Source organism: Coregonus clupeaformis, chromosome 14 (assembly GCF_020615455.1).
Source record: "Coregonus clupeaformis isolate EN_2021a chromosome 14, ASM2061545v1, whole genome shotgun sequence".
Classification (NCBI taxonomy): Eukaryota; Metazoa; Chordata; class Actinopteri; order Salmoniformes; family Salmonidae; genus Coregonus; species Coregonus clupeaformis.
The window spans coordinates 40,154,262-40,180,456 of NC_059205.1; the positions used below are offsets into that span (position 1 = coordinate 40,154,262).

Below are 26,195 nucleotides of genomic sequence, written 5' to 3' on the forward strand. Positions count from 1 at the left end.
TCCGCCAGACGTGTATGATTGGTCCTTCGAGCTACTTAGAAGATTCTGGTGAATCCCACTGTGAGATGTGTCACTCACAATATCAGAGAACCGGGGTTATGCAAGTGACCTTGAGTTATCTATCAAACCATCTCCCAGAAGCTAGCTGGATGTCGTTTTTCATCTGTGTGTGTGTGTGTGTGTGTGTGTGTGTGTGTGTGTGTGTGTGTGTGTGTGTGTGTGTCAGTCACAAGATCTCAACCCAATTGAACACTTATGGGAGATTCTGGAGCGGCGCCTGAGACAGCGTTTTCTACCACCATCAACAAAACACCAAATGATGGAAATTCTCGTGGAAGAATGGTATCACATCCCTCCAATAGAGTTCCAGACCAAGGGTTGGAATTGGTTCAGGGAACAGAACCGAAAAACAGAAAATAACAAATTATTTGAGGAACAGAACCAGAACCGGAAACGAAAGGGATCTATACTGTTCTGGAACAGAACCGCTATTTTCAAAACATGTGAACCGGCTAATAACGTTATTTTACAATCCGGGCATTTTATTTTTTTGTTCCACAAAAATCGCAACAAAGTGCCTATGCAAAGCCCTCACTCTGTCACTCAGAAACGTATTCCAACGTCTGCCTGCCAGTTGGAAATCTTTACCAGTGGGTGTGCATGTGTGTGTAGGCTACCTGCCCCTCAAAAGTAATCCTATTAGACCCTTTAGGATTCTCGCAATCCTATAGGATTTTGTGTCACCTCTATCAGAATCCTATTGGAATCCCATTGGACTACTTTTTTTCCTATTGTAAATCAAAAGTAATCTGATTGGATCCTATAGGTTTTGGCTAAATCTTGTAGGATTTTGTCTCACCAATCAGAATCCTATTAGAACTTATTTTTCCTTAACTGAACCCAATAAATTATAGTTTGTTGTCATAAGTTCCAGTACAATACAACAACATTAAATACAACATTTCGTTGATCAGAAACAACAGTTCTATATACATTTCTGTTTTATTCACCTACAAGAAAGCCTGTCCCTTTAAGAGTGACTGGTGACGTCACAGCTAGCGAAGGCTTGCAGTGTAAATTAACTACCAAGTGAGCTCGCCACCTGTGGCTGTGCAGAGAATCTAACTGTTTATCCTTCATTGTGCGTGAATGCAAGAACTGTGAGTAACGTTACAGTATTCGTTTCCTGACAAAGTTTTTGTCAATTGTGCAGCATTTTATGCACTTGTTTTTATGCTAGCTAAGAAGCTACTGTTAACCACATTTTGCCTGTCAGCTGACTAGCTAGCTAGCTAAATTGTAGCCATTTGCATCTCGTTTTTGAGTCACTGTGTTATAGCAGATGATACATGTTTATCTTGCTTGTTATTGCTAAATATATGTGCCATATTATAGGCAAATCAAACCCGTTTTCTGGTAGATCATCAAAATAAATATATCACATAACTTTTTTGGACTCATTCAGCAGTTTTTACATAATTAAGTAGTATACTATTTGAAATTAATGTTGAAAGTCCATTTATATTCCTAAAACATAAATTGAAAATGATGCTGTCGCTGCTTCCCGTTGACAATAACTAGGTAAAAAGTTAAACAACTATTTTGTTAATCACTCATATCGATATCAATTTGAAATCAATAGAGTAAGGAGAGAACGGTTTGTATGCAGTGTTTAAACTAACACTATTCAAAGGCCACACTGAATCTGAAAAGTATTTGTATATCACTCGTTAGAAGAGAATTTGCTGAAGAAAGTCATCAAAATTCTAGAATGTCGCGAAACAGCAAAGGAAACAAATCAGTTGCTTTGTTATTTAACTTCAACGAATCACTACCCGCCATAGGATATCAACAGTGACAAGGGTTGGCTGTTATTTGAGTGATAGTTTGACTCGCAAATCTATATATTGGTGTGAGACCAGCGACTTTTATACAGAGAGCCCCGAATATTCACTGCCATTTGACTTTGAAAATGATAGTATAATTTTAAATCGTAAAACCGCTGGCGCGTATGACAAAATCAAGAGTACAAAACCAATGATATTGATCTGTTTTAAGCAATCGATTTTGTGTCATTGTGATTACTATACACGTTTATTCTAACATCACTAATCTGAGTTTAAAAGGATGTGTAATTACCCTCAATTCGATGTGGTCAAAACGTGAGGTTGTGTAATTTAGTAACATATGCTGTCCATGTGCAGGAAATTAGCGCAAATAATCAGATGTAGCTTTATTGGACAATCTCACAGCTAAATATGGTTAAATACCAGTAAACTGAGAAAGTCTTTCTCTTATGTATCCATCTCTTTGCCTACTCACACCAGTGGTATTTCCCTGAGATTCTCAACCTCTTCAACACACCACCACAATATGGGAGTGATTCAATCCAATCAGATTTTGGAACCAGTCCTATTGGAGAGTCATATAGGATTCCAGTACAAGAATCCAATAGAAAAACCCTATCAGATTTTGGAACCAGTTTTATAGGATAAAGTCCCTATATGATAGGTCCTATAGGATGATATCCCCTAGGATAAAATCCTATAGGATAGGTTCTAAAATCTGATAGGATTTTCTATTGGATTTCTTATAGGATTTTTTTTATTGCAATCCTACAGGATTTTTTGACTAGGGATTTCAGAGGTTTAAAAAGGAACAGAAAGGAACGATATAAACCGGCACTTTCTGGGGGGTTCGAACCGGTTCAGAACTTTGAAAATCATTTTGTTTCCAACCCCTTTTCCAGACACTTGTAGAATCTATGCCAGGGTGCAATGAAGCTGTTCTGGCAGCTCCTGGTGGCCCAACGCCCTACTTTATGTTGGTGTTTCCTTTATTTTGGCAGTTACCTGTATCTCTCTTCAGAAACTAGGGACTTTGTCAGTATGAATTCAGTTTGCCGGGAGTCACAACAAATTTGCAACACACAAATTTGGCTAAAGTATTGGGAGAAGTATTTCTCATTCATTAGCCAGGCTGTCCCTTCAGGCTTGCAGAGCTCCGTATATCCTCTCCTCTGCTTGCCCAACCCCCAACCCCCAGCCTACCAACTCCCCACTCTCTCTCCTCTTCTCTTGTCCCTCTCCTTCCCTCCACATAGCATTATCGTCCCCTCCTCCCTGTACTTTGCACTGGGCTCAGCTCAACCAATCACGGGCTGGGAGGCGTGGCAACAAGAGTCCGTCTGACAGAGCAAAGAGATGTGTTCCTGAAAGACTTCGAGCAAGAGCAATCGTCAGTCCAGGGCTCAACCGAAGTGCTGGGTTTGAGAGTGAGTGATGACTGTAACAGGGGCAGCTGAGGCTTAGCTTTGTGGCTCACAGAAAAAGGTGTAAATTGTATGTCTCTGCTTTGGTAGCAGGTGCAGGCACTTTACTGAAGGGAGAGTTGCCTAAAAGGAAAACAAGATATATTTTGTGTGGATTTTATTCTGGTTCTTCTGACTACTCCACTATATCTTATCATTAAGACCTGGAGGCATGGGGGACGCTGGCACCTTTTGACTTTTATCTTGCTGTTTCCTATTTCTGAAATCCAAGATGGGTCCTTAGTTTAGAAATATTTTTTGGGTGTGACTATTTTTGGTCTCAGCTGATTATCTCAAGCTAAATATACACTGCATTGTTGTGGACTTGACAGTGTTATAGGGGCACCTTTGGACCCCAACTTGCAACCAACATTGACTAACTTGGCTATAGGAGTGAGAGGACAATGCCTGGATTATCCTATAATAAGCGACTCTGTAACTTGCCTGTTGGAAGCTGCAAGTGAATCAGGGACTGGAGGCTGTAGGTTAGCTGCTGGCTGAATTCCACCAGTTTGTCTGAAGACTGTAAACATCCTGACAACCTTCACTAGCTGGTAGGATACACGCACAACGAAAGAGACAACAGGATCACCCTTCACACTCTGGGTGAGATGCCTTTGCTATTGCTTGCCTTGCTGCTATAACAATTTGTCTGTGCATTAGAGTGCCTGAGTATTGATGTTATTATTGGCACAGTGACCTGGCTGGTGTGTATTATTGATAATGTTGGGTGGAGTTAGTCTGATTTTGTATTTTTATCCAAAGAAGTTGTACATTCATTATCAACCTGTCATTTTTTAACTTCAGATGTTCACTTAGTTTACTCTTAAATTATCTCCTTAAATTATTACTGTGGTGTTATGATGCTGAATTATTGTCTTGTTTTATTTGTGTGCAGTTTTATGGTTATTTAAAACAGCTCATATCAATGGGGTGTCCCCTGTAGACTGTGACGCATGAATTTTGATGTGCATAGGCTACTATATTCAGCAGAGGATTTGTGAATATTATGTTTTATACATGCTCCTCTGTGAATTTGCATTCAGTTCGTAAGCATCTCCAACTAGGTTTACTCAGTCCAGATCTCACCATGCATAAGCCTTAGGGTACGATAATGGAGCAGAGAGGGAAGAGATTCAGGAGATCGCTGCAAAATCATTGAAAGTGCCTTCAAAACTTGAGATGCCCAGTGCTTTAACTTTCTGGCCAAGTGAGAATTCTTCAGCCAGTCATTTAAAAATAGCACCTCGAGAACAAAGCTTGAGAGATGAAACAAAACCACCCCACAGCCTTTGTTGTTCACCGCATGGGTTTGCTTCCTCGCTGTGCGAACCTTGGATAACTGCCTGGGCATGGTGGGAGGAAAGTAAGAGGCAGTGTGTAGGACAGTGCTTCCTCCTTGATATGGCCATGTGTCTCAAAGTATTTGTACTCGTCAAAGGCCACAGGCAGCACTACCACTGTAGGAGGAAATAACTGGGCACTAGTGTGAGCAATCAGTCTATTGTTTCACATATGTTAATGAATCCTCTTTGCAGAATGTGATATTGGCAGACTAGAATCATGCTGACATTTCAATCAGAGGGGGTATTTAATGCTATTTTTCACCAAATATAAAGCAGCTTTCTTTTTATCTAATCCGTTGAGGAAAATGTGTAAGCTGCTTCAGTGTATTTTTTAAGCTGTTGGTTCTCGGCAATTTGTATTTGAGGAGCGGATTCCTGGTGTTTGATTGTTATAAGTATATGTAAACAGTGATGAAATAAGTCTCTCTCCAATTACTTTTATTTAGACTTTTATTCACAAAGGGGTGGGAGATGGGCATTGTTGAGAACATAAATATACCATGTTATCAAAATGACAAAATTTACTAGAACAAGATTCCTTGTTTCTTTATAACAATGTGTCTCTGAGGGTTGTCTCTTGTACTCTATTTCCAGCCTGCTTTTATTGGACATCAAATGTACACGAATATCAGGGGCTTGCTACAGTTAGCAGTTACAACTAGTCTGTTTAAAAAAATTCCCTGTGGAGAGAGAGAGACTTTTAGCTGCTCACCACCCACGTCTTCCAGCAGTTGGGAAGGGAGAGGCAGGTTCTTTACAGTTTTCTACTGCTTTTTCTCACCTACAGAGGGAGCATAGTACCACACATCGTTGAGCTGAACTGCCTCCAGCACTAAGCTATTCTTGAGCTCACTCTTTTTTTAAATGCGGTTTGAAACATGTTTAATGCTTGGCTGAACTCTCTTTATAGAATGATAAAGATGATTTTTAGAACAGGACGTGTGCAATGTTTAAGTAAAAGCATTGATCTCAATTATTGAACATTATCACAGCAGAGATTCATTTGACTTGACATCCAAACCAAATTCATTGATTTTTCACTGTTACTGTCAAGGGAGATTTAATCCCTCTGAGCCGTACAGGTTATGCTGCAGAAATGTACCATTTGTACAATCTTGACCCAGTTTAATGTTATTTTTTATTTGCAGCACTCTTTGGTGCACCATGAAGAAAGTTAGCAAACTACTGTAGGCTATGTGAGTAGATGGGAAACCACATGACGTGTGTGTGTGTGCACGCGTGTGTGTGCTAAAAATGTGCTGCTCCAAAAGGAATAAAACATTGATCAGTAGTCAAGGCAAACTCAATACAGTATATGCCTAGGCCTAGCAGTAGTACAGCTGGATTTTCATTTGGACTCTATGTTTTTGGTAAACAGAAAGGAAAGTATAGACTATGCAGATCTTATTTCCCAGATTGAAGCTGCTGATTCAAAGTGGACTGGAATGGAACCAGTCTCTTAATGCGTCCCAAATGGCACCCTATTCCCTTTATAGTGCACTACATTAGACCTGGTCAAAAGTAGTGTACTATAAAGGGAATAGGGTGCCATTTCTCTCAGTAGTAGAACCATATCAGCACAGCAAAATCATCTGTGTGGACATGATAATAGTCTCCCCCACCTTTTAGCCATCATTTGTGCCCACGGAAGTTTGGGTCATTGATTGCATTTCCATAATGGAGATTGAAGGATGGAGAGCTGGAGAAAATGAGATGGACAGAAGAGAGGAGAAACCTGGGCTGATCTCAAAGAATAGGGCCATTGTACACCAACTCTGTTCCACAAAAAAAGAAAAATATACTATCTTATACCCAAATATATGGCACAGTTAGGAGAGTGTCAATCATTCTAATTTATTCATTGATGAGGAATTTTTCCATCTGAATTTTTTTCTCTTATTATTGCTTATGCAGCCTGCTAACTTAAAAAGCATAATTTGTTTGGCTGGTTTGCATGTTTAATTAAATGTTTAAATTCACAAGTCGATTACCAAGACTTCCCCTAATAACCTCTAGCTCCATTTCCTGACTTTCACAGAGAAAGCCCCCTTTGAACATTCTCATGCATGCAGTGTAGAAAGCATGCATGTCAATATGAGTTCAGAGCTGAGTGAGGACTTTGGAGTAGAATATATATGCATTTTTACCCGTAGATAAAATGGTGTGCAGTTAGTATAAAACTCAAGTGTGTTTTAATCATTTCAGGGTGAAAATGGCTGACAGGCTTTTGATCTCGAACAATCAATGTTGATTAATTATTAAAGCACTCAAAAAAAAAAACAATGCCAGGCTGATACAACAGAAAATCTAATTGAAATTCATTTTTCAAGGACTGGAATATGCAATGGATGTAGTAGCACTGCATATTCTATCCCAGGGGTCTCCAACAGGTCGATCGCGAGCTACCTCGCAGCCCACATATGAGTAGCTCGCCAAACAATTCTAAAAGTACATGCAATTGTTCATGTTTTCCACCGCAAACTGTCATAAACAAATCTAAAAGTATCAGAAACTCCCAGCTACTGTCTAATCAACACAACATTGACATTATCCCACCCTGGTTAGCCACTATTGGCTCAAAAAGCTAAACCTAACACAATATCTGCCAATTAATTTCCGGCATATATTGCCCCTGTCTGTGTGTGTGGTGTGCGTGTTTGTCTATCACTCTATGTGTAGCCAGTTGATGTGATAACCGCCTTATGGGTTGACAGAAATACTTTCCCCAAAACCTTAATTAAATGTTAATTGCAAAGTAGGCTTACCTCGCAGAAGTATATCATGAGTAAGTAAATTATTTATATCTATTATTTGTTATTTGCTAACTTTGCCATGAAATGAGCAGCATCAGTACAGAACCATCATAGACGGCACATTAGACAGCACATTCCTCACCAGCTAGATGCACAATTAAAGGGCCAGATGCACAATTAAAGGGGAATCTAAATTTGTTTTCTTCCAGACTGTGACACTCTGGCTCCACGGACCTTGATATTTGAGCCAGGGTTGTTTAGTTTCATTGTTTGGGTGTATTTCTATGTTGGGGATTTCTGGTTGTGCATTTTCTATGTTTGGTTAATTGTTCTTGATTAGTCGTATGACTCCCAATCGGAGGTAACGAGTGTCAGCTGTCGGCTCGTTATCTCTGATTGGGAGCCATATTTATACTGTGTGAGTTCACTTTGTGTTGTGGGTTATTGTTTCTTTGTTGCTGTTAGTAGTATGCAGTATAGAACCTCACGGATCGTCATTTGTTGTTTTCTTCGTGGGTTGCTTTAAGTTAATAAAGTCATCATGTTCACTCTGCAACGCTGCTGCATTGGTCTCCTCCTTCAGACGAGCGTGACAGAATAACCCACCAAAAAAGGACCAAGCAGCGCGTCCAGGAGCAAGGGGTCTGGACACAGGAGTTATGGATGCCTCCTAAGGACTTTTGGACATGGGAGGAGATTCGGGCTGGAAAGGGTCCTTGGGCACAACCGGAGGAACATCATCGCCCTCGTGAAGAGCTGGAGGCAGCTGCAGCCGAGAGGAGGTGGTCTGAGGAGGAATATCACCGCCCTCGTGAAGAGCTGGAGGCAGCTGCAGCCGAGAGGAGGTGGTATGAAGAGGAAGCGCGGAGTCGAGGCTGGAAGCCCGTGGTTACTCCCAAAAAATTTTTGGGGGGCACATGGCTTAGGCGCCTGGGCAGCAGGGAGGCTGCCACAGGGAGAAAAGGAGAGAAGGCTATCGGATTACGGGAGCCATTGGCGAGTAGAGGGAGGGAAGTTGTTGTGGCACGGCATGAGAGACTGAAGTGTGTTCCCAGTCTGGTCCGGTCCGTTCTTGATCCCCAGTTAAGGCCAGTGGTGGGTGTTCCCGGTACGGTCCGGCCTGTTCTACTCCACGCACCAGGTCCACGATGTGCGTCGCCAGCCGGCCTGAACTGGCCGTCTGCCCAACGCCCGTCTGAACTGCCCGTCTGCCCAACGCCCGTCTGAACTGGCCGTCTGCCCAACGCCGTCTGAACTGCCCGTCTGCCCAACGCCCGTCTGAACTGCCCGTCTGCCCAACGCCGTCTGAACTGGCCGTCTGCCCAACGGCGCCTGAACTGCCCGTCTGCCCAACGCCGTCTGAACTGCCCGTCTGCCCAACGCCGTCTGAACTGTCCGTCTGCCCAACGCCGTCTGAACTGCCCGTCTGTACTGAGCCTGCAAAGCCGCCCCGTCTGCCATGAGCCTTCAGAGCCGTCCGCCAGACCGGAGCCGCTAGAGCTCTCCGCCAGACAGGATCAGCCAGAGCCTTCCGCCAGACAGGATCAGCCAGAGCCTTCCGCCAGACAGGATCAGCCAGAGCCTTCCGCCAGACAGGAGCAGCCAGAGCCTTCCGTCAGACCGGATCAGCCAGAGCCTTCCGCCAGACAGGATCAGCCAGAGCCTTCCGCCAGACAGGATCAGCCAGAGCCTTCCGTCAGACCGGATCAGCCAGAGCCTTCCGCCAGACCGGATCAGCCAGAGCCTTCCGCCAGACCGGATCAGCCAGAGCTTTCCGCCAGACAGGATCAGCCAGAGCCTTCCGCCAGCCATGAGCAGCCAGACCCGTCAGCCAGCCATGAGCAGCCAGATCCGTCAGCCAGCTATGAGCAGCCAGATCCGTCAGCCAGCCATGAGCAGCCAGATCCGTCAGCCAGCCACGAGCAGCCAGACCCGTCCAGCCAGCCATGAGCAGCCAGATCCGTCAGCCAGCCATGAGCAGCCAGATCCGTCAGCCAGCCGCGAGCAGCCAGATCCGTCAGCCAGCCGCGAGCAGCCAGATCCGTCAGCCCGCCAGGATCCGCGCCCAGAGCCGTCCCGCCAGGATCCGCCAGAGCCAGCCAGCCAGGATCCGCCATCTAGTCAGGTACTGCCCCTTAGTCCGGTACTGCCCCGTAGTCCGGTGCCGCCCCTATAATCCAGTGGGGTTTAGTTGGGGGGTGGTCATGAGGAAGGGAATACGGAAGCGGATAGTGACTAAGGTGGGGTGGGGACCACGACCTGGGCCAGAGCCGCCACCAGGGACAGACGCCCACCCAGACCCTCCCGAGACTGGATGCTGGTGCGCCCGGGAGGTCGCACCTTTAGGGGGTAATGTGACACTCTGGCTCCACGGACCTTGATATTTGAGCCAGGGTTGTTTAGTTTCATTGTTTGGGTGTATTTCTATGTTGGGGATTTCTGGTTGTGCATTTTCTATGTTTGGTTAATTGTTCTTGATTAGTCGTATGACTCCCAATCGGAGGTAACGAGTGTCAGCTGTCGGCTCGTTATCTCTGATTGGGAGCCATATTTATACTGTGTGAGTTCACTTTGTGTTGTGGGTTATTGTTTCTTTGTTGCTGTTAGTAGTATGCAGTATAGAACTTCGCGGATCGTCATTTGTTGTTTTCTTCGTGGTTGCTTTAAGTTAATAAAGTCATCATGTTCACTCGCAACGCTGCGCATTGGTCTCCTCCTTCAGACGAGCGTGACACAGACCTACAAAAATTGCCTTCTGATTGAAGCATTGACATGGACTCTCGGAACATCCAATTTCCTTTTTTCTCTATGAACAATTGTAATTTTGAGAGTGAAAAACAATAAAGCTAAAACCAGTAAAAATGAAACCGAGAACATAATTTAGGAAAATATCAAACAGAATTTTTGGGGGAAAATCACATATTTTATTGAGTTGTTTATTAACCATTATTCTCCAAGGTATATTGACAGAAAACATAGTGCACTACTTTCTCCTGCACACTAAAGACCTGGGGAAGACTTGCAGGGGAGAGGAGAAGAGAAGAATGTGCCTGTTTGAAAACTAGAAAGAATTTTGTAGCTGGCGACATGTTTCTTTTTTTAAAAGGTTGGAGATGTTCCAGGCCTTGAAAAATGAATAAAATATTTTTTTCCAAACGAGTGAAACAAAGGAACGTTTTTTTGGGTGAGAAATTGGAAACGGAAATTAATCAGCACTCTATAACACAGGCTTCTTATAAAGGATGCCTTTGTAATTGGGCCAACAACTTGGATTTGTCTGTGCGTGTTGGAACATACTGTACACCCAATGGTTGACTGTTTCATAGCTGAGGCTCATCAATAGAGCCGCTGTTTGCGTCCCAAATGGCACCCTATTCCCTAGATAGTGCACTACTTTTGACCAAAGCCCTATGGACCCTGGTCAAAAGTATTGCACTATATAGGGAATAGGGTGCCATTTGAGACGCAGTCACTGAGTCGTGACAGCAGGCTGGTCTGGATACACAGTACGCTATCTGTGTGTGTGTGTGTGTGTATATACTGTACATACAGATGTAGGATCTTTATTTGAGACAGTTTGCCACAGCAGGAAAATATTCCTGCAGCAACAGGAAATGTGGATTATAATTAATGGACATTTTTGTAGGGTTGATATATTTTTTAATCATAAGTGAAAATCAAGTCTGACATTTCTAAGTGGAAATTACAAACTTCAGAAGCCTTTTAAAATTCAAATATACTACAAGTTTTAAATGTCCTGCATTGCTGAAAAGTTATCCTGCAACACAGGGTGATCAAATTAAGATCCTACATCAGGATGTTTCAGGGTCACTGAAGAGACTAGCTAAGCATCCTTAGCTCCATGACAAGAAAAAAACAATTGAGATGATTTTACTGTATAAAGGCTAACCCTGGCAAAGCCTTAAAGTCAAGTTACAGTATGGTTCAAGTAGGAAATTCATATTTATATAATTTTATACTAGGTGCACTCATTAGACACGCTTCAGCAGTCAACAATCTTATTTAAAAGAGGGGAATTTCCAGCTCAAGAGGAGTTCTCATTCATGTGGAAAAGGGTTGTAGCAGTAATAGTTAAATTAGAGACAGTGTGATAACAAATGCCATGAACTTGTGTCTAGATTATGTAATAATGCAGTACATTATGTGAAAGCCCTTTGATCGTGTGATGGTGGTAGTACCTTGTCCTTTAATGCAGGGCTAGGCAACTAGATTCAGCCGCGAGACAAACATTTTTCGGAGCGGATGGTCAGGGGGCCGGAAAATAATTATAGTGATTTGTACACTTTTTAAATTGACCACAAGAAATTGTATTTGAAAAGAACAATAATTTCATACCTTGATTACATTGAGACACGATCACTTCTATTTTTTTTTTTTAATTATTAGTGGGAAAATATTTCCTAAATTAAACTAATTTTTAGCTGAATTCCTTGTGATTTTACAGTATTTTATTGACCAAAAGCAAAAATCTCAATATTGTTTTTTACTAACAACTTTTTGGGGCCAAAAAATATAATTTATGGGCCGATTTTTGGCCCGCGGCCCACCTGTAGACGACCATTGCTTTAATGAGTCAAACCTCAAACCGCAAGGTTTTCTTCTCTTCTTATTATGAATTATAGAAAGGAAAAGTTCTCAATGTTATTGCAACCAGCATATAAAGGTTGATCTAATTTTCACAGCATAATGTATGCCCCAAGATCATTTTTGATGTCAACAAATAGTGGCTGTGTTATGTTGTGTAGATCCTTAGGCCATATACAAAAGTATTTGCCCCCTTTCTAATTTTCTCTTCTTTTGCATATTTGTGATACTGAATGTTATCAGATCTTCAACCAAAACCTAATATTAGATAAAGGGAACATAAGTGAACAAATAACACAACAATTACATATTTATTTCATAAACAAAGTTATGCAACACCCAATTCCCCTGTATGAAAAAGTAATTGCCCCCTTACACTCAATAACTGGTTGTGCCACCTTTAGCTGCAATGACTCCAACCAAATGCTTCCTGTAGTTGTTAATCAGTCTCGCCAGGCATAATGGGACCCATCTCGTCCAAAAACTTGACTCAAGTTTGCCAAAAAGCACCTGGATGATCATCAAGACTCTTGGAAGAACGTTCTATGGACAGATGACATGGTTCCAGTAATGCCTGGCGAAAACCAAACTCTGCATTCCACAGTAAGAACATCATACCAAAGGTCAAGCATGGTGGTAGTGGTGTGATGGTTTGGGGATGCTTTGCTGCCTCAGGACCTAGATGACTTTCCTTAATAGAAGGAACCATGAATTCTGCTCTGTATCAGAGAATTCTACAGGAGAATATCAGACCATCCGTCTGTGAGCTGAAGCTGAAGCGCAGCTGGGTCATGCAGCAAGACAATGATCCAAAACACACACTCAAGTCTACATGAAAATTGCTAAAAAGCAACAAATTTGAAGTTTTGGAATGGCCTAGTCAAAATCCAGACCTAATCCCAATTGAGATGTTGTGGCAGGACTTGAAACAAGCAGTTCATGCTTGAAAACCCACACGTCACTGAGTTAAAGCAGTTCTGCATGGAAGAGTGGGCCAAAATTCCTCCACAGCGACGTGAGAGACTGATCAACAACTACAGGAAGCATTTGGTTGGAGTCATTGCAGCTAAAGGTGGCACAACCAGTTATTGAGTGTAAGGGGGCAATTACTTTTTCACACAGGGGAATTGGGTGTTGCATATGCTTTGTTTATGAAATAAATGAAATAAATATGTAATTGTTGTTATTTGTTCACTTATGTTCCCTTTATCTAATATTAGGTTTTGGTTGAAGATCTGATATCATTCAGTATCACAAATATGCAAAAGTAGAGAAAATTAGAAAGGGGGCAAATACTTTTTCATAGCACTGTAGTTTGTATCCAAACACTGTGGCGGTGGATCCTAGTTTTAGTGGGTTCTAGTAAAGCCTATAAAATGACTGCCGTTGGACGATAGACAAGATGTGTATAATATAAACAGGCTACACTGCTGATAAAGATAGCACGCTTAGTGTCTTAAAAAACTGTTTAAATACCACCAATAACTTTTTTGTCAGCCTTTAATGTTTAATGGTGAGATTCACCATGGCATAAATCATCAAAACGTGGAAACTAGATTATCCTGGTCAAGGGTCCGTGGCGAAAAATGATTTATTGGACAAGGAGTCAAGGATCAAACGAGACCAGGCAGCAACCAGGGATGGATCCCAAATGGCACCCTGTTCCCTACATAGTGCCCTACTTTTGACCAGAACCCTATGGGCCCTTGTCAAAGTCGTGCACCATATAGAGAATATGGTGTCATTTGGGACACAGCCTTAGGCGGCGACCCGGGATACAGTTGATTCATGCTGCAGCTGGGCACAGGTGGAGGTTCCACCAATCAGCCCCAACAGCAGGCTTCTTTCACTGCATTTTAATTGAGCACTAAGAGGATGCCAGCCATCAGAGACCACAAGCTGTAAGCCATTACACTTGGCGGCAGGGTATGATGGCCCACAGATTGACTTAATATTGATTGTCCAAGCGAGTGAGGAGGATCTGTTCCAAGCGGAATTTACAGAATTTTATGATTTCCAGTAGATAATAACGAATAACTGTAATTCTGAGTAAATGCTTGAAAGTATGTGGACCAGAATGCTAGGTCCAAAAATGTATCTTCATTATTTGACCTAGCCAGAATGTGGCCATTCTCCACTTCGGCCTTCAAAGTTCTCGTTTGAATATTTGCTACTACCACCATTTCCACATATGTTCATATTGGGGTGATGTAGGAGATGATGAATATGAAGTTTTAAAATGTTGAAGTTTCCCTTTTAAGTATTTTGTTGTAGTGGGAACAGTAACATTCATTATATCTAAAAATGATACTTTAAGTTATGTGTGTGTGTGTATACACTACATGACAAAAGTATATGGACACCTGCTCATCGAACATCTCATTCCAAAATCATGGGCAATAATATGGAGTTGGTCCCCCCTTTGCTGCTATAACAGCCTCCACTCTTCAGGGAAGGCTTTCCACTAGATGTTGGAACATTGCTGCGGGGACTTGCTTCCATTTAGCCACAAGCATTAGTGAGGTCGGTCACTGAATTTGGGCGATTAGGCCTGGCTCGCAGTCGGCGTTCCAATTCATCCCAAAGGTGTTCGATGGGGTTGAGGTCAGGGCTCTATGCAGGCCAGTCAAGTTCTTCCACACCGATCTCGACAAACCATTTCTGTATGGACCTCGCTTTATGCACGGGGGCATTTTCATGCTTTAACAGGAAAGGGCCTTCCCTAAACTGTTGCCACAAAGTTGGAGGCACAGAATAATCTAAAATGTAATTGTATGCTGTAGCGTTAAGATTTCCCTTCACTGGAACTAAGGGGCTTAGCCCAAACCATGAAAAACCCAGATTCGTCAGTCGGACTGCCAGATGGTGAAGTGTGATTCATCACTCCAGAGAACGCTTATTCACTGCTCCAGAGTCCAATGGCGGCGAGCATTACACCACTCCAGCCGAAGCTTGGCATTGCGCATGGTGATCTTAGGTTTGTGTGAGGCTGCTCGGCCATGGAAACCCAACAAACCGTTATTGTGCTGACGTCGGTAGTGAGTGTTGCAACCGAGGACAGATGATTGAGCACTCTGTGGTCCTGTTCTGTGAATTTGTGTGGCCTACCACTTCATGGCTGAGCTGTTGTTGCTCCTAGACGTTTCCACTTCACAATAACAGCTCTTAAAGTTGACTGGGGCATCTCTAGCAGGGCATACATTTGACGAACTGACTTGTTGGAAAGGTGGCATCCTATGAAAGTGCCACGATGAAAGTCACTGAGCTCTTCAGTAAGGCCATTCTAATGCCAATGTTTGTCTTTGGAGATTGCATGGCTGTGTGCTTGATTTTTATACACCTGTCAGCAACAGGTGTGACTGAAATAGACGATTCCACTAATTTGAAGGGGTGTCCACATACTTTTGTGTGTATGTATGTACAGTTGAAGTCGGAAGTTTACATACACCTTAGCCAAATACATTTAAACTCAGTTTTTCACAATTCCTGACATTTAATCCTAGTAAACATTCCCTGTCCTAGGTCAGTTAGGATCACCACTTTATTTTAAGAATGTGAAATGTCAGAATACTAGTAGAGAGTGATTTATTTCAGCTTTTATTCCTTTCATTACATTCCCAGTGGGTCAGAAGTTTACATACACTCAATTAGTATTTGGTAGCATTGCCTTTAAATTGTTTAACTTGGATCAAACGTTTCGGGTAGCCTTCCACAAGCTTCACACAATAAGTTGGGTGAATTTTGGCCCATTCCTCCTGACAGAGCTGGTGTAACTGAGTCAGGTTTGTAGGCCTCCTTGCTTGCACACGCTTTTTCAGTTCTGCCCACAAATTTTCTATAGGATTGAGGTCAGGGCTTTGTGATGGCCACTCCAATACCTTGACTTTGTTGTCCTTAAGCCATTTTGCCACACATTTGGAAGTATGCTTGGGGTCATTGTCCATTTGGAAGACCCATTTGCGACCAAGCTTTAACTTCTTGACTGATGTCTTGAGATGTTGCTTCAATACAGTGAGGGAAAAAAGTATTTGATCCCCTGCTGATTTTGTACGTTTTCCCACTGACAAAGACATGATCAGTCTATAATTTTAATGGTAGGTTTATTTGAACAGTGAGAGACAGAATAACAACAAAAAAATCCAGAAAAACGCATGTCAAAATGTTATAAATTGATTTGCATTTTAATGAGGGAAATAAGTATTTGACCCCTCTGCAAAACATGACTTAGTACTTGGGTGGCAAAACCCTTGTTGGCAATCACAGAGGTCAGACGTTTCTTGTAGTTGGCCACCAGGTTTGCACACATCTCAGGAGGGATTTTGTTCCACTCCTCTTTGCAGATCTTCTCCAAGTCATTAAGGTTTCGAGGCTGACGTTTGGCAACTCGAACCTTCAGCTCCCTCCACAGATTTTCTATGGGATTAAGGTCTGGAGACTAGCTAAGCCACTCTAGGACCTTATTGTGCCTCTTCTTGAGCCACTCCTTTGTTGCCTTGCAACCCCCAAAGCATAATGTTTCCACCTCCATGTTTGACGGTGGGGATATGGTGTTCTTGGGGTCATAGGCAGCATTCCTCCTCCTCCAAACACGACGAGTTGAGTTGATGCCAAAGAGCTCCATTTTGGTCTCATCTGACCACAACACTTTCACCCAGTTCTCCTCTGAATCATTCAGATGTTCATTGGCAAACTTCAGACGGGCCTGTATATGTGCTTTCTTGAGCAGGGGGACCTTGCGGGCGCTGCAGGATTTCAGTCCTTCACAGCGTAGTGTGTTACCAATTGTTTTCTTGGTGACTATGGTCCCAGCTGCCTTGAGATCATTGACAAGATCCTCCCGTGTAGTTCTGGGCTGATTCCTCACCGTTCTCATGATCATTGCATCTCCACGAGGTGAGATCTTGCATGGAGCCCCAGGCTGATGGAGATTTACAGTTATTTTGTGTTACTTCCATTTGCAAATAATCGCACCAACTGTTGTCACCTTCTCACCAAGCTGCTTGGCAATGGTCTTGTAGCCCATTCAAACCTTGTGTAGGTCTACAATCTTGTCCCTAACATCCTTGGAGAGCTCTTTGGTCTTGGCCATGGTGGAGAGTTTGGAATCTGATTGATTGATTGTTTCTGTGGACAGGTGTCTTTTTATACAGGTAACAAACTGAGATTAGGAGCACTCCCTTTAAGAGTGTGCTCCTAATCTCAGCTCGTTACCCGTATAAAAGACACCTGGGAGCCAGAAATCTTTCTGATTTAGAGGGGGTCATACTTATTTCCCTCATTAAAATGCAAATATATTTATAACATTTTTGATATGCGTTTTTCTGGATTGTTTTGTTGTTATTCTGTGTCTCACTGTTCAAATAAACCTACCATTAAAATTATAGACTGATCATTTCTTTGTCAGTGGGCAAATGTTTCTTAAATCAACATGTATGACAGCCATTCCATTCAAGTGTCTGTTGAATTCCAACACAGGCACACCTCATTCTACTGAATTAGTTACTGATTAGGTGATGTCCTGAACCAAATCTTATTTAATGAGAAAAAGTATAAAACCACTGCTGTGGTCATCACTATCCTCTTGCAATAGGACCAGCTGGATGGCAAAAACAGTGCTAATAGTACCTCAAAAGTAATATTAATCAAAAAATAACTATTGACCATGCCAAAAGAGTTGAAAAGGAAAGTTTTGAGTGAGGAAAAGAAGGGTTCAATTCTGTCTTTACTGGCAGAGGGATACAGTGAGCATCAGGTTGCTTCCATCCTTATAATTTCAAAGACGGCGGTTCATAAGAACAAGGTCAAGCAGCAGACATTGGGGGCAACAAAGCTACAGACCGGCAGAGGGTGAAAACGACTCTCTACTGACCGGGATGACCGCCAACTCATTCGAATGTCACACAACAACCGTAGGATGACATCAAGTGACCTTCAAAAAGAATGGCAAACGGCAGCTGGGGTGAAGTGCACGGCGAGGACAGTTCGAAACAGTCTCCTAGGGGCAGGGCTGAAGTCGTGCAAAGCTAGAAAAAAGCCCTTCATCAATGAGAAGCAAAGAAGAGCCAGGCTGAAGTTTGCAAAAGACCATAAGGATTGGACCGTAGAGGACTGGAGTAAGGTAATCTTCTCTGATGAGTCCAATTTTCAGCCTTGCCCAACACCTGGTCGTCTAATGGTTAGATGGAGACCTGGAGAAGCCTACAAGCCACAGTGTCTCGCACCCACTGTGAAATTTGGTGGAGTATCGATGATGATCTGGGGGTGCTACAGCAAGGCTGGAATCGGGCAGATTTGTCTTTGTGAAGGACGCATGAATCAAGCCATGTACAAGGTTGTCCTGGAAGAAAACCTGCTTCCTTTTGCTCTGACATTGTTCCCCAACTCTGAGGATTGGTTTTTCCAGCAGGACAATGCGCCATGCCACACAGCCAGGTCAATCAGGGTGTGGATGGAGGACCAACAGATCAAGACCCTGTCACGGCCAGCCCAATCTCCAGACCTGAACCCCATTGAAAACTTCTGAAACGTGATCAAGAGGAAGATGGATGATCACAAGCCATCAAACAAAGCCGAGCTGCTTGAATTTTTGCGCAAGCAGTGGCATAAAGTCACTCAACATCAATGTGAAAGACTGGTTGAGAGCATTCCAAGACGCATGAAAGCTGTGATTGAAAATCAGGGTTATTCCATCAAATATTGATTTCTGAACTCTTCCTAAGTTAAAACATTAGTATTGTGTTGTTTAAAAATGAACATGAACTTATTTTCTTTGCATTATTTGAGGTCTGACAACACTGCATCGTTTTTGTTATTTTGACCAGTTGTCATTTTCTGCAAATAAATGCTCTAAATTAAAATATTTGTATTTGGAATTTGGGAGAAATGTTGTCAGTAGTTTATAGAATAAAACTTAAATGTTATTTTTACCCAAACACATACCTATAAATAGTAAAACCAGAGAAACTGATCATTTTGCAGTGGTCTCTTACTTTTTTCCAGAGCTGTATATACAGTTGAAGTCGGAAGTTTACATACACTTTTCAACCACTCCACAAATGTATTGTTAACAAACTATAGTTTTGGCAAGTTGGTTAGGACATCTACTTTGTGCATGACACAAGTAATTTTTCCAACAATTGTTTACAGGCAGATTATTTCACTTATAATTCACTTTATCACAATTCCAGTGGGTCAAAAGTTTACATACACTAAGTTGACTGTGCCTTTAAACAGCTTGGAAAATTGCAGAAAATGATGGCATGGCTTTAGAAGCTTCTGATAGGCTAATTGACATCATTTGAGTCAATTGGAGGTGTACCTGTGGATGTATTTCAAGGCCTACCTTCAAACTCAGTGCCTCTTTGCTTGACATCATGTGAAAATCAAAAGAAATTCAGCCAAGACCTCAGAAAAAAAATTGTAGACCTCCACAAGTCTGGTTCATCCTTGGGAGCAATTTCAAAATGCCTGAAGGTACCGCGTTCATCTGTACAATCAATAGTACGCAAGTATAAACACCATGGTACCACGCAGCTGTCATACCGCTCAGGAAGGAGACGCGTTCTGTCTCCTAGAGATGAACGGACTTTGGTGCGAAAAGTGCAAATCAATCCCAGAACAACAGCAAAGGACCTTGTGAAGATGCTGGAGGAAATGGGTACAAAAGTATCTATATCCACAGTAAAACCGGTCATATATCGACATAACCTGAAAGGCTGCTCAACAAGGAAGAAGCCACTGCTCCAAAACCGCCATAAAAAAGCCAGACTACGGTTTGTGTGTGCGAAAAAGTGTGTGCGAGCAAGGTGGCCTACAAACCTGACTCAGTTACACCAGCTCTGTCAGGACGAATGGGCCAAAATTCACCCAACTTATTGTGGAAGCTTGTGGAAGGCTACCCGAAACGTTAGACCCAAGTTAATCAAATTAAAGGCAATGCTACCAAATACTAATTGAGTGAATGTAATCTTCTGACCCACTGGGAATGTGATGAAAAAAATAAAAGCTGATATAAATCATTCTCTCTACTATTATTCTGACATTTCACATTCTTAAAATAAAGTGGTGATCCTAACTGACCTAAAACAGGGATTTGTGAAAAACTGAGTTTAAATGTATTTGGCTAAGTTGTATGTAAACTTCCGACTTTAACTCTGTGTGAGTGTGTGTGTTTTTTCACAGTTAACCAGATTATGCCACCCACACGTTTATATATGTTCTCTTATAGACCTTATAGAGGAGAGAAGTGGCCCTTGTTGGTCAACCATTAGCACTTGGCAGATTTGGAAATCTCTCATCACGATTATTATTAAGCCAAGTCTTTCCCTTTTGAAGCTCATGCAGCAGTTGGTGTGAAAACGATGCAGAGTGGATGGTTTTCACTATCTCCCTGATGCATTGGTGCCAAGGGAACAGTTTTTATATTGTACACATGTCGTAATTAGATTAGTATTCGCATGCTCTTGGAAAATTGGAGAGTTGTGATAAGATGCCCAGTTGTGTACTGTATAGATAGACCTCTTGAGGCACTGTACTGCTGATGACACAGTATTTACCCAATTATAATGGATAAGACAACACATTATACACAAGTAGATGTATTTATTATTTCATACCTGTTTTTCCAATCGAAGAAACCTCTTTCATTGGGCTCTCAAAGAATTGATATTTACTGCCTCTTTACTTCTATAAAGGCCTATGTAGTGCATGGAGCTGTTTTGCTGAAAAGAGGACACCGTATGTTTGGATGGGTAATTAATTAATGCTGACTGTACTTTCATTCATGGTGCGGCCACACTTCTCACAACAGGCTGGATGTCTTCAGATCCAGCTGTATATTACTGTTTCTTTTATTATTCCTATTGCTTCCGTTTCTGACTTCATGACATAAGATAGGCCTATGTATCAATCATTGAAATACGTGGATTGATTTATGCATTTTTTTCATGTTTGTGGCTTTCAATTTACAATTGCTCTTGGGCTGCCAGAGAGGTGTACCAAATATTTAAGATCACTTCCTGTAGATAGCTTTTTCAGTACATTTTGACAACTTCCGCATAAACAATAGCTGAAATGGCATTGTACAGTCATCAATTAATTTCATATAGGGATAAGACAAACAAAAATACATCCCGCAGTTTTAGATAAGCCCTGCACTGCAAGGGGGAAAGAATCCTGTATTGAACATTTGACATTTAGTGTTACTCCTCTCTAGTATGTGACGTGAGGAAGATCTTTGGAGGATATACCCTTGGACTTTGTTTTCATGAATTATACATTGTGCAGAGAGAGACAAGTAGATATGCTCTTGCTATTCCTTTCACTTCTTGATACTGACTGCTTTTGCCAGTCCTTCATCTTTTCTCTTGTGCCCACGCTACTTAGACCTGGCTGCACTTTTGGATTAGAGAGATTGTCATCACTGTCACTTGCTTATCTATTTCTTCCCTCTTGAAATAAAGCTTAGCCAGACGTGTGATGCTCTCAAGATTACCAGCAGGCAGGTATGGAAATCCTTGACCGATTTTAGATGTCCTTTGTCTGAGCTTCATCTGTGCTGCTCCTTAGCCTATCCAGAAAATGTTGTTCGTATCTTATGCCTTTAGAAGGCGTTCGCCACCAGATCAAGAAGCATATATTAAAACTGTCATCTCCCTTATGTAATTAAAACCACAACGTTGTGTACACTCACTTTCGCGTGACAGACATCCTTTACTCACAGAATACTTGATATCCATTGCCCTCATTCTGCCCACTCTAACTTCCTGCCTTACCTGTCAATCATGAGAATTCATGCTTCTGGTTCCCTCGTCGTCGTTTCTAACGTTCCTAAAAGTCCACATAGGATTTATTCAGCCTTTTTGCATGCCAATGATGGCAAGTGACACACGGGGAGAAAAATAGACCTCTGAGAGACGGAGCAGTGAGGTGACAGAGCGATTTGATGTCTAAATATAGGATCCCTGTCTTTGCACATATTTCATTCAGACACACCACAAAAGTTTTTTTCATCTCGGGTTCAAAAGACTGTGCGCCTGCATTTCACGTCTTCACTATTCCCTCTGTGCAGTGGTTTGCTAAATGACTCATGTTTCCTCTCTTGCAATACCTACAGGCATACATCAGCCACAGCAGGATTAAGCTGAATGTGAGCACGATTTAAAGGCTTTAGCAACTGTCTTCCCATACATCTTAATAGAATTCACATGGCCTTCTGTTTGGGCTAAATATGGTCCTGTCTTGGTATTTCTTCTCCCGTTTATACGAAGTGAATGGGTTTAAGTCGACAACTGGCTTACTTGCTTATGGGCAGGAAGAGATTAGTCAATTAAATAGTTGGTTTGGCTCAGTAATATTTCTACCGTCTTTTATTCTGTCTCTGAAAAAATATATAAAATTAAAATCAAACTGACATATTTCTGAACCCATAGAATACATTATATACATTTTATAAGCACTAAAATCCATTGAGTTGTACAACAATTCAAAGAGGACAAGCCCTCATAGCCTCATAGTCACAGACAATGTAGAACATCTATGCAAATCTATGGAAATGCAAGCAATTTGCAATCTGAATGATGAAATATAATTTTGCGCTGGGCAGAAGAATAAAAGCAGTGTAGCGTAAAACGCATTAAAAGAATAATGCCCCCATGATTGAATGTGGAGATGAACCACCATGTTGTTGTGAGGATTTTAAACACTGTCTGTGCGCCGAATGCTAAAAGGTCAAACCATTGTGTGAAATTAGTCCAGATTGAAAGGTCATTGAGATACTTTGTTTCTTAATAGATAAGGCTGGAACCATAATGGCTTCTTGTTTCTCTTATTATCGAAGGTAATAATACAGACTGCCAGCTCTTTTAGTTCTTTATCCAGTGGACACATTCTGTAATCACTCTGTGAATTTGGAGAGAGGACGGTATACCCTTACAAAAAAACACATGAAAAAATCACGTGAAATGTTCATGTCACACATGTGGTTTTCGGTCACGTGTGACTTTTCCCATGTGAACAAATCACGTGAAAACACACGTGAGTCAGACACATGGTTTTCGTACACGTGGGAAGTTTCACATAGATTTTTCACATGACTCACACGTGGTTTCCCAACATTTCACGTGATATTCTAAGTTTCACATGTGCTTTTGTAAGTGGCGGTATTAGAACCCAGGTTTCCCTGCGGAGAAGCCAACGTCTTGACCATTTGACCAAGAGGGCAAACACTCATTTTGAAGTCGCAGGTGGGTCACATGACCGATTCATGTCCGCTACACTTTCACATGTGCATTGTCACATTTTAATGTCAAGTAGGGCTGTCAAATTTTATTTTATTGCGTTTATCGCAGGATTTGCTGTGATTAATCACGATTAATTGCAAATTCATACTTTGTTCAAATTGAGCTGTAATTTAAGATTTTTTTTTTATACAAAAAGCATTACAAGAATATTGCCGTTTTTGATTTTGTCCAAAGTAACAGTTAGCAAAATTGACAAACACTTTCTTTAACCTCAAACTCAACTTGTTTTGACATCGCATTGTTGTTTTTAGCTGTATAGATGATGTATTTCTTATGTTTTCAGTTTATTTTGAACGCTTTCAGACAATGCGATAATCAAAAATGTTGCACTAAAATTACAAAAAGTTAACTTGTTAACTGAGTAACTCTGGCATCACTAATGTCAACATGTTAAAAAGGATAAATAAGGAGACATGGAGCGCTAGCTTCTCTGTTCTTTTCACTGGGCTTCTTCCAACGGTCACTGACCAACGTATGAAGAAGAGGCATGTGCCTGCAGCAGTAACACTTCGAATGGATGGCTCAGAAATAAGAAATCATTATTTTTAACATACGTAAATTATTATACTCAGGTAAGCTGTTACCTTTTTACAGAATGGCATTAAAGAATTTACAATCCCATATGTGGAAACATTGCTATTGCAACATGTTAACACAACCTTTTCACATGTGAGGAGAATAACACTTTCACCACCACATATGAACTTGTAATTACACATGTGAATGTGAGATTGTCACATGTGGAGTTGTCTTACATGTGAAACTACAGATTTGATTTTCACATTATTGTTTTTCACATGGGAACTTGCAATTCCACATGTCAAAGTGAGATTTTTTGATGTGGAGTTTTGATATGTTATTGATTTTTCATGTGATTTTGATTTTTACATGTGAACTTGCAATTCCACATGTGAACATGCAATATAATGGGATAAGCTATGCATGAAGGAATGATAATGAATAGAACAACTAGAGCAAAGGACTGTCTCTAATAACCATGTATTACATAGTAACACGAGTCACAACTAGCACTCATGCTAACAATAACAGGAATAAGAACAAATAATGAACTTACATTCTTTCACACACCCCAAAGCCATAATTCCAACCACACTCTCACAAGGAGTTACACTGGGAAGGAAGAAGACCATCTGAGAGAGGATTTACTTATACCCTTGTGAGAGCATGGGCTGGCTGTTCAATCACAACCCAGAAGCCCTGCATCCTCAGGGCATGGGCAGGGGTAAGGCACATGGCTACTCCCTGATTGGCTGGGCCGCAATCTAACGATATCTCATGTGAAGGGGGAGAAAAGGTAAGTACAGGTGAAACCCAGCAACAGGTAAACAAGTTGTAATGTCTGTAACATCCAGGAGGGGGAATTCTATTTTTCACATGTGAAACTGCATATCCGAATTTCACATGTGCAACTGCAATTCACATGTGAAGTGAAAACATGTTTTTCTTTTCACGTGTGAAAAGGTGGTGTTAACATGTGAACTCTAAATGTAATACATGTGAAAATATGGTTTCACATGTGACATTTTAAGCTGAACATGTGAAAACTGTTATTTCACATCTGAAAATGTGACGTGTTTTTTTGGTAACACTGACACCTAGCGTCATAATACGTTATAACGCGGTCATAACCATGTCATATGTCATAGCAGCTGACATAACCTGTCATGACATATTTAGAGGTGCTGTGACATACATTGTAATATTTTATGGCTGGTTATGACAACTACATAAGAGTGTCAAAGCCCACAAATCCTACCACACAAGGCAAACAATTCCATTATGCTTGTAAATAGTATGTTATATAACATTTCCTAAAATGTGCCATTTTATTACTATTGTAATTGTACACACATTGATGTCAAACGGGCTTAGCCCAATGCTCTGTCACTAATGCCTGGGATGAATGCAGGGGCAGGACAAAACACCCTCTTTGGGACTTATGAATGACATGGTCATGTACATGATAGGCCTATCTGTCTTATATTATTACCCTTACAACACCAAAAAAATGTTTTGTTTGTTCACAACATTATGATTGTAGTCCTCCATGGTTTTGCTTTAATATACATGTTTTAAGATACATGTATACTTAACGCTACCGCTAGGGGGAGACATTCGAACTGTTAGCTGTATATGAGTGTAGCCAATCTGATGGCGTCTCGGATTACAAGTATTTTTGTTATAAACGTTTTCCAAACGATGGCTCGTATTAAGTGTATTTACATGAATACATATGAACCACGCTAATTATATGTATTTTAGAAGGTTACTTTTTATGAAATGTGTATCTAACAGTCACATGCTAAAGGCTAACGTTAGCTAGCCGACCATAACTAGCTAGTTGTTGTTAGCTATCCATGGGTTTTTGTTACATTTAATACACAGACCTATTCTATAATTTGTTTGTACAATTAGCACTATATATAGAGTGAGTCCTGTTGTTGCCTCAACAATGCATGGGTGTATTTAGTTGTTTTGCACACCACCATCTTTTGTGATAGGGTAGCTAAGGTTATCTTAACAAACACTAACTAGATGGTAGCTAACTGTTAGCTAGCTAGCTACATGAATAGTTGAGCGCTAGATTTTACTTATGTTAATTTCTTATGTTATGAAAACATTAAGAAAGTGTGATTGTAATGTATTTGAGAATGTGTGAAAGTGTTTGCTATTGCCATAATATTATAGGGTGTCCAACCACTCTACCCAGAGTGGGTGAAAACGTGCTTTGGTGATGAAATTTCAATTCCTTATGTAATAAAAAGCATATACTGAAATATCATGTCTCAAAATCAATATCCATTTATGTCCTGCAGATTTGAGACGATGAGTTCAACAGGAAAGTGAGCCTGTCAGGTAG

General features: G+C 41.3%; 1 protein-coding gene across 2 annotated transcripts in view; it reads left to right on the plus strand.

The window, feature by feature from the left end:
* Nucleotides 1-1,079: 1,079 nt before the first annotated feature.
* LOC121580908 (BMP/retinoic acid-inducible neural-specific protein 3) overlaps nt 1,080-26,195 on the plus strand; it is a 109,464-nt gene continuing 84,348 nt past the window's right edge. The window contains exon 1 of one of the 2 annotated variants that reach the window (XM_041896084.2): nt 1,080-1,160. The gene's annotated coding sequence lies outside the window, so the exon portion shown is untranslated. Of the gene's footprint in view, nt 1,161-3,232; nt 3,917-26,195 lie in introns of those variants that run through there. The other variant, XM_041896083.2, reaches the window with a different exon arrangement.